Source organism: Amblyomma maculatum, chromosome 6 (genome assembly GCF_055883805.1).
Source record: "Amblyomma maculatum isolate TAMU_Amacu chromosome 6, ASM5588380v1, whole genome shotgun sequence".
NCBI classification, from domain to species: Eukaryota; Metazoa; Arthropoda; class Arachnida; order Ixodida; family Ixodidae; genus Amblyomma; species Amblyomma maculatum.
The window spans coordinates 172,800,775-172,810,652 of NC_139349.1; positions in this window are offsets into that span (position 1 = coordinate 172,800,775).

Sequence of the window (9,878 nt, forward strand, 5' to 3'; positions counted from 1 at the left end):
CGTGCCCTTATTTCTTCACATATCATATAATACGGTCAACTTACACAGAGTGTACAAATACAGGTATCTCGGTCTCCTCCTACCACACGACACATTTTGGTCAAAACACATTGATGTCATCTTTATTAAGGCCCTTAACTAGAACACTTATATCGCACCTTGCGTGCTGCTACTAAAGAAACTAAGCTCCTGACATATATAACACTCATGTGAACAGTGTGACATCAACAAGAATCTGTACAGAAGAAGGCTGTGCGTTTTCTTTGCAGAAGGTACGCCATGGATATTTCGTTTCCTTTCTTTCACAACTAGGTCTCAGTACAGTTGCTGCACGTCATCATCTCGAATGTTTCAATTTCATGTACACTTTAGTAAATTCTCCTTGCTTTTCTTCATTACATAATTATCTCACATTTTACGAACTTTCATCTACAAAGAGCCATAACGTCCTGAACGTTTCCCCCTTTTTTGCATGCACTAACATTTTTAAGTACAGTTTTTCCCCTCGTACCATTGAAGTTTGGAATTCTTTACCAGACAACATTCATTCATTATCATTAACACTAATACTTAGCAGCCCGTTCGTAATGTTGTATATTTACTTTTGTTTCTCTGTTTTGTACTATACCCCACTCCTGCAATAGCCTCGATGAGGCTGCAGTGTGTAAAAATAAATTAAATAAATAATAAATCTAGAAAGCCATACGTATGGAAATGTTAGAGAAAGAGCATTCAAAGCAGCATTCATTGCACTCTTACATCATGATGTGACATCACACGCCTGTCCCTGAGGATAATTTTGAAATGTGCAATACTGTCACTGATTAGGGCTCAAACAGTGCAATTGGACCGTCCTCCCCTGCTGTCGTGAGACCACAACAGTCTCACACTCTGAAATCGTCACATGACCCCCTTGATATGAGACACATAGAACTGGCACGGGAATTTTAATATGCACATCTAGGCTACTCAAGTTTTACTTCACGCTCTGTTGTTCCATCTGTCACCTGTAATATGGCACATAAAAGTGTGAATAGTTTTTGTTTCTGCTCATAGATGTACAGTCCTGGTCAAAAGTCCTGAAGCCAAAGGATTTTCATCTCAGCTGCAAAATGAAGCCATCACAGCGTCATTAATGATTAAAAGGCCGTGCTTCTGCTGGGACATGTGAAGTGTATTTTGAGCTTGTTCTGGTGCAATGCATGGCGTTCACACATGTTTGTGCCTGCAGCAAAAGTGCAAAGCTCTTATCTGTAACTGTGCCATTGTTTATGTGACAAATGGCGCGTGTGGAAGACATCCGCAGCATAATTGAGTGAAACGAGTGTTGCCAAGTGAGTGCAAAGTCTCCTCAGTAATTTAGACCACCACAAATATAGTAAAACCTCATTAACTTGAAGTCAATGGTACCGAGAAAATTGTTCGAATTAACCGAGTTTTCAAATTAATCGAACACTACAAAAAATCTGGCCCAGGCAAAATATCTCATTGCAAGAACATGCTGGGCATGCCCCCACATCCTCTTTCATCCTTCCAACCATCAATCAGTGAACACACACAGCCCGCCACAATCATGATGCTGGCCTTCTAGTATCGTTCAAAACTGCTATCATACGTTACAATGATTTTGTGGCTGTGGACAACACAAGCCGCAATCCCAGCGTGGCAAAGCTGACATATTGAAAACCAGGCATGCAGAACCGGACGAGCGCTGCAAGACCGCCTCCTGTCAAGACCGCTGGAACTCTGCGAAGTCCCTCCCTCCCCCCTTGCCCACCACAGGAGGTAAAATCAAAAGATAAACACGCCGTGATATGTTATGGCTGCACAGCATGGCAGCATCTTGGCACGCCCTGGCCATAGACCTGTGGACCTCACCAATGGCACTACGAAATGGAGGGATGCGCTAATAATAAACATTTTTTTTTTTCAAGTTCTCTACAACAAAAGTGGGAGCTACGTGAGTGAGTTCATTACGCAAGTACATATGATAACCACGGTGCCTGTTTACCCTCTAAGCCCATGGCGCAACATTAAAAAAAAACAGCGCAGGTCAACACTGCGCGCTGTCAGGGCACAGAGGAAGAGTGGGCGCGCCGCAGGATATGTGCCGCCACTGTTCTGAGTGGCAGATAGATTGATGCCAGTGCCTTCAATATACGCTGCCTCCAGTCCGGCCTTGCCTTGACCATGAGCTCCCGCAGCTACGCTGCAATGAAGCACGTCTCAATTTCCGCAGTGATGCGCTTCAGTTGTCGGCAAGTTGCGCCACAGAGTAGTTTTCTAAGCTGGGAGCTGTACGGTTGGAGAGACCATTCCAGCAAAGCACCGAAAACTTTTGAATTAACAGGGCTGGTGGAAGCCACCACTGTGAAGTGTGTGGTTAAATTTGCATTAGAAATTACGGGCCTGCAGAAATCTTCTAATTACGGGGGCTTTCGAATTAGGAGAGTTCGAATTATCAAGGTTTTACTGTAATTTCATTGTACTATGACATCATCACCCCCTGCACGCACCCTAACTCTCCTTTGCTTCCTTTTCCCCAGTGTGGAGTAGTGGGCAAGGGTCTCTACTGCCAGCCAGCCTCTTCACCTTTCCTTCATTAAATCAATTTCTCTTTGTCTCTCTCTTGCTCCTAATGCTTTACATGGCAGGCAGTTTTACTTCTGTAGTTTCATCTGCCTAGGACATTTATAGATTATCATTACTGTTGTATTAGCTGATTTCACAAAGTTATAATTATTCTTTGGCCGAGGCTAGAGTCACGCCCGTGGCAGCAGCCGACCCCACACACGTTTCACCTACTGCCACGCACGGAAATACGTCACACTCACGTGACCCGTGCATGATGACGTCAGTGAATGCGCGCTTCCGTTAAAATGGCGCTCTGCAAGTGTTCTGTACCAGCGTGGTACTGTAGCCGAGTGGCGATTCATCTGTGTTAAGTTTGCTCGTTGTCATAGCTTTAAAGGCGTTAATTTTGTTGCGGCGGTGTTAATGATTGCTATTGGTACGCATGAGCTATTTTGTGTTGTGAGTTGTGTGGTAAAGGCGAAGTGTTGCACGCGCGCAGCGAGAAAAAGTCAATTGCTGCGTTCCTGTCTCGTGTAAGATACCTTCATATTTTGGCGACGAGGATGTTAGCTTAATCCAAGACTTCGGCGTAGACTGCTGACCGTCCATCATGAGCTTTTCAGGTCTTCAGCCGCCTCCGCCCTTCCGTGGGAGTAATGGAGGCTGGCGTTCCACAACTAATGATGGCGTCTGGTGTCTCCACTAGATACCTCCACACTTCTGCTAACCGGAGAGGGCTATCCTGCCAGCGAATTTTCTACACATTGTCGCCGTCGTCCCCTTCAGCGCCTACCGCTGCTGCCTCACACTCGATGCTATCTTTACAAATTTTCCGTAAATGTGATCGCCGCACGCCACCGTTTTCACTGCCGAGTACAAACTGCCGGAGAGATAGCATATGAGTACATCGCTGCCCTTCGCAGCCTTGTCGGCGACTGCGGTTTTGGGAGCTTCGCGGACATCATCAGGGACCAGCTGGTGAAGACCATTAGTCACTATTTCAGTGAACGCCATCTCCTTCTTGACTCTGTCGCGCTAGACAGTGCCAGCAAGCTTCCTGTGAAGCAAAGGAGCTGTCAGAAGAGGTCGCACCAGTACAGCGCGTGGGATGCGAGTGCACACCATAACGGGTCCTTCAGGTCCCTTGCATCAAATGCAGTTGCCACCTATGTAAATCTTCATCTGCACTTCCGGAGTGTTCGTGCTATCGCTGCGGTTCTCCTGCCCACTTGGCGAACGACTCCACATGGCAAGCTCGCAAACGAAAGTGTCGTCGGTGCGGCGAAGTGGGCTATTTGGAATCTGTCTGCAAGTCGTCTGATCGTTCCAGTGAAGTGCAGAAAGTCGAAGATGATTCTTCCAGCAGTGCTGCTATTGTTCAGGTCTCTACTGTTCCTCTGCAACCTGTTGCTTTGCCAGGCAAGCTTTGGGATAAGCCTGCTATTGACATCGTGGGGCGTTTCGACCAAGCTCCTAGTAACTGTCGCTTTGCAATAACACTCATTGACTATTACAGTAAATGGCCAGAGGCTTCTTTCACAACTGCCACAGTTTAAGAATTGCTTCTAGGTACATTTGTTCACGAGGATTACCCTGAGGAAATAGTGTCGGATCACGGACCAAAATTCTCATCCTCGGGGTATACGTAACTGCTACTCCTCAGTTTATGACCCTTAACCCAAAGAACTTGTAGGACAGTTTAATAGGGTTTTCAGGGCATATGTTCAGATGGCTCTTTGCGAGCAACGTGACCTACGTCCGCTATTATAACTCTGTGTCTACCACTGTGCGCCACATTCCACGGCAGGAATCGCACTAGCCATCCTAGTTCATGGCCAGATGCCTTGCATAAGACTTAACGTTGTGTGCCTGCCCGGATCAGTGATTCTCGACTGATCGTACAAGAGCGCTGAAGCTCTATTGCCAGTGGCTAGAGCAGAAGCAAGCCAAATATAAGCTTTATGCAGACCAGCAGAGTGGAACCGAGCACTATGACTTTCAGATTGGCGACTATGTGCGAGTTTGCAAGCAGATTGTGCGAGGCAAGCTGGCTGCTCGGTTCCAGAGCCTCGAAGAGTTGTGGAGCGAATTGAACCAGTCTCACACCTGCTGGATGATGGGCGAGTGTGGCACTCGTCCAAATTATGAGCTGTTAGAAAAGCAGTTGTTCAGCGCCAACCTCCGCCTTCGGCTCTGATGGCTTTCCCCACTAACATATTGTTGCCCACTGACTGCACCCGAGTGTCGACCAGTCCACGTACCAGAAACGCAGACCAGAGTCCAACCTCGCATAACCCCAATAATGCAGATGTTAGCCCGGGAACTTCCTCATTCCTGGCTTTGCCCGACATAGAACCGACAGACCCCCCTCAACCAAAGTGTGCCTCAACAGCAGCAACTACTACTCCTCTTCCTTCTCTCCGCAGAAGTAAATGTGAAGAGAAACTTCCCGCAAGGTTTAAAAGACTGTGATGTATTAGAGGATATTAGCAAGGTTTTTTTTTTCTTTTAAGTGCGGTGGAAATATGATAAAGACTGTGTTGTTGCACATGTGTACGCAAGAAAACGAAGTGAAATACAGAACGGCTGGAGAGTATTCAATTTCTGCGTTGCTGTCTTGTGTATGCTACAAGTTGCATTATGTTTCTTTGGTTCGAACCCGGGTGCTCCATCCAGAACAGTAGTTGGTTATGTAAAGTATTGCTCAATTCAGGTATAGGCATTTGGTAGGAATGAGCCAGTCTTTCGCATATATTACATAGCCCTTCTGGCCTTTTGTGCATATCGTCGTGCGAAAGATAAAGGGATGTTCCTTACTTTTGCTCACCTTCAAATAGTGTGTCGTGTGGTGGCTGCATGGTGACTAGGACAGTGAATTATGTTGACCAATATTTTTCATGTAGCAGTCACGATTTTGTACGAGCAGACAGAAATAGCTAAAGATGTTTGCACGGGGCAAATGACATCTATGTTCTCATTTACCAACTCACTTGACCGGTTAGGTTACGGCATTGTCAAGAGCAAGCCTTTGGCGTAAATTGCTTTCTTCGCCATTCTCCTGTGAGACCAGAACAAGTACACAGCTAATGTAAGCCAGACCACTCAACTTCTACACACAAACGATCGTTATAGGTAGGCACTGCATTGTGTATCCAAGATGGTGAGGGAACCATATCTGGTAGACTACCAGTAGGCCTGTTCCTTGGCTGGAGTTGCAGAGGCGCTCTATTCAGCGCACCTACTGGAGGAATAGTCGAGTCTCCCCATTTTGGGCTGGAACTGACCTGCGACGCTATTTATTAAGACGACTTTCCACCAACAAGGTTATCTGCTTTTACTTCAGGTTTCCATGAAAATAATTAAATAGTGCTCCTTTGTTAAGGCGCGACACTGATCCGCTCCCTTTTTAACATTGATCGGACGTTCCAAGAGCCTAAATGGGGAATGTTGCATACACATGCAGTTAAATTACTTAGCATTTACTAAACATGTTTATTCAGTCATATTTTTTTACCTACTATGTCTAAATATTAAAACATCCTCGCAGTCAGTGGAATTACATTTTTTAATCAATAGCTTTACGGGTTGAATTCATGATCGAACGGGATGAAAAGCACAACAGCTGTATACATTCCAGACTAACTTGGGCTATGAGCGACACTGTAGGGGAGGGCTCTGGATCATTTCGATCACCTTTAACTTCTTTAAGAGGAACTGACTGTGCACAGTACACGGGTGCTATGCGTTCTGCATCAATTCAAACACGGCTGCCATGGCTCAAACCACTGTACCCTGGTTCAGTGGTTGAACATCTTAACCACCGAGTCACTGTGGCGGGGTAAAAGTAAAAAAATAGGTATATAAACCTTGACTTTTTTCTTGGCACACACTATAGTTTATTTCATCCATGTCTCTGCTGTAACACCCTAAGTTTACTTCACTTGACAATAATGAATCAAAAGCCAAGACATTTGTGTTTGGTGCATGATAGCCACAGTTGCTTAAGCGCCATAAAACCCCATATAGATAGACATTGAAGTTCTGCATATGGAGCCGCAACTTTAAACCCAAGCTCTAAGGCCATCTTAGCCTATGCAGTGCTCAGGGCACTGCTGCCACCCAGTCAAGTGATCTTGCAACTTTGGTGACAGGTTGCAAAGCTTGAACAGTTACTGTGCACTCCTAATGCACTGTATGCAATGACTATGGCGAAGGAAAGCGAGAGACGGTGGCAGGCGGGCACCGTCTGCAAAGCTATCCGATAGCCCCTTTCGGGCCCTGACAGAAAGAACACATTCATATAATGCCTCCTTCCTGGTAAGCATGTGAAGCTCTCATTGTTGTTGTTTTTTTCTTTTTAATTATGTTTATGAAGAGCAGTACTCTCCCCCATGTTTTCTTTGTGCCACCCCACCGAGAGTACCATAATGGCAGACCCTGACTCTCTGCAAGAGCAAAGAGTAGAGTTGCCTGGCACTTCCTATGATTTTGTTACTCTTCAAAAATGCTTTTGTCGCAATGCCCAGTCTACTACTCCCTTGGCTTTGGTATCTGTGACAGCACCTTTTGCATGACATTGTGGCCCATAAGGCTTGACAGCAGTAGTCAATAAGCCAAGCACAGATTCCTCGTGAACTTTTACTAAAGCTTTCTTAGCACACTTGTTGCATGCAGGTTACCTGCATGGTTGGTCAAAGGACCCCATGCCTTGGGGTGTGCAGTTAAGCTGCACAATAGGGAACTTGTGAAGCTGCCGAAGTTTCTCGGGGAAGCAGACAAGACCCATCCTCACCTTACATACATCTTGAGCTTTGGGCTATTTGTGCCTCATAAAAGAGTCAAAAGATTGTAACCTATTATATACATTCTGCTTCATAAAGTGCTTTTAAATGGCACCTTCGTTTCTTAACAAAGATACGACTTTTCAATAACCAAGAAAAAGCAAAACAATTATGTCGAATTCAGATTTACTGCAAAAGCATGGGGTAAATAAAGGTGTGAGGTATGTCTGATGCCGTGACCTTTGTCTTCAACTATTTGAGGATGCCTCTTGCAGTTGGCAGGCGACATGAACAGGTGACTCCTGTGACGTCACAAGACCGCATGTCACGGTTGAATCGGCAAGTGCTGCTAACTTTAGCTTCGCCATTGAGATGGGAGGGTGAGATCAGAATCGCCTTCTAGGACTCTTGGGTCCCAGGCTAGACATGCTACCCTAGGTCACGCAAGCACATTCATACGGCTTGGTTAAAGTTGGGCTTTATATCTATGTCACTCCTGGCAGCTTGAGCAGCACACATTACGGCCTACCTCACAGCATGCCTCTGGCAGGTGGCATGCCTTACCACTTTTCGGCTGTTTCTGCGACGTCATCTGTCTTAAATTTACCTGCCTTTGTGTTTGCTTGCATTAAATGTGCGTGTGACATCAGCAGCGACATATGTTCTCATGTGGTTTAACCATGTAAACTGTCCTGATCTTCAATCTGCTTTAAAATAGCAGGCCTGGTCCTTTGTGGCAGTTGTCAAATGCCGAGAAACTTGCGCTAAGCGATACAAGGAACAGCAGGCAAGAAGATACAAAGTCATCTACATACACCTTATATCACATATATCAAAATAAACTACGCCAAACTAATGTTCTTGCTTGCTTTATTAAATTTCCCACATTAAACATTTTTTTCAGGTCTATATGACAGCAAAAGAGCAGAATTTCTTCGTTACAGTACAGATCTAAGTATGACCATTTTTGCATTAACTACACTTACATTGAATACTTGGGCTCACAAAAAGACTGAGGTAGACCCTAAGTTCCATGCCGCGGCGACCCCTTTTTTGATAGGTAAACCAAGGTGCCCTTGGGTTGTGCAATGTCAGTGCACGCTATAAAACCCAGGTGGTTGAAATTTCTCGACTATTCTACTATGCTTTGAGACGTTAAACCCATTAACTAAAGAAGTAAACCCCAAGTGATCTTTCTTTACCCACACAGGAGTAGCACATTATACGGCTGAAAAGAAAGTTAACTGAATCACAGAAAATGTGAGCGCATACAGCTGTAGGTATAATAATCTACTGGTAGTAAATTTACTGCCAGCTGGTTCTTAAAAGGACATGCATGTGTATGCATACTGCTATGACAGGAAGCACACTTCTAAGCAGTAATAATTTTTTTTTAGTGCCTAAAGCTTTGAATAAACATGTGCATGTCTTTTGAGTGTCCTGCGTACGCTGACGAGCGTGCATACTACGAACATAGCATAGAAAAGCTCTCCTCAGGGCCTTTAACAATGGGCATTGTTTTAGGTCTCTTAGCCTGCCCTAGGCAACAGAGACTCGCAACGAACTTTTTATTTACGTATTTGAAAGACATTGGACTTTTAGACAAACTAAGTTCACCTTGAATGTCGCACTGTGGCATTTTTCATGCTGTGAACTATATAAGCGCATTTATCGGACTATGCATTTCATCATTTCATTTTATACCATTACTCCACGATGCACCTTAGAACACACTTAATGGCTGCATTTTATCTCCCTCTTAATTTCTTTTAATCTCCTCAGGATTCTTTTTCCATCTTTACCTCCCGAATTCCCCTTCCTACACAGAGTAGCATGTCAGAGAAATTTAAACGGCTAAAATCTCTGTTCTTCATTAAAGGGTCTCTCTCTCTCTCTCTCTGTGCATGTCTTTTGACCTTGTGGCCAGCAGGCACCACCACAACACTTTGAACTCGCACAGAGAACATACTTTTGTCAGCATAAAGGAATTTTTCAAGCTCACAATACTTTTAGAATAAAAACAACCAAAGTAATATATATGTCTCTTTGTGTGCATTCTTGTGACAACGTACCAGGCACATGGACTCTTGCGAAATTGCTGCACCTACTGTCCAGTAACGAAACATTTAAACACCCAGCACAGCAATCCTGTTTTGATCTGTATTTTTGCATGTTTTCGAAATAGCGCAAGTGCACTGGTCCACAGTCAAGAGATGTGTAAGAATGCCCTTCCCAGTTGAATTGAGGCCTTTTGTAGTTAGAGTCGGCACCTGTGACTCAAGTCCCAACATCAACTACAGTTGATGTCATGACACATAAGCCAAGGTGGGGCTCATTTCTAGAAGAGTCAGTATTTTTGTCCACTTGGGCATGCCTGCTACGAGCAATGATGAATATGTTTTGAAAATGCCCAAATATTGCAGACAAGAAAAGCATACTCTGCAAAGTCAGCATTAACCGTGCCCATGACATGGACGAGCAGGGTCATGTGTTTCTAGTGAAAGTAGCAAAGGACAATTAAGC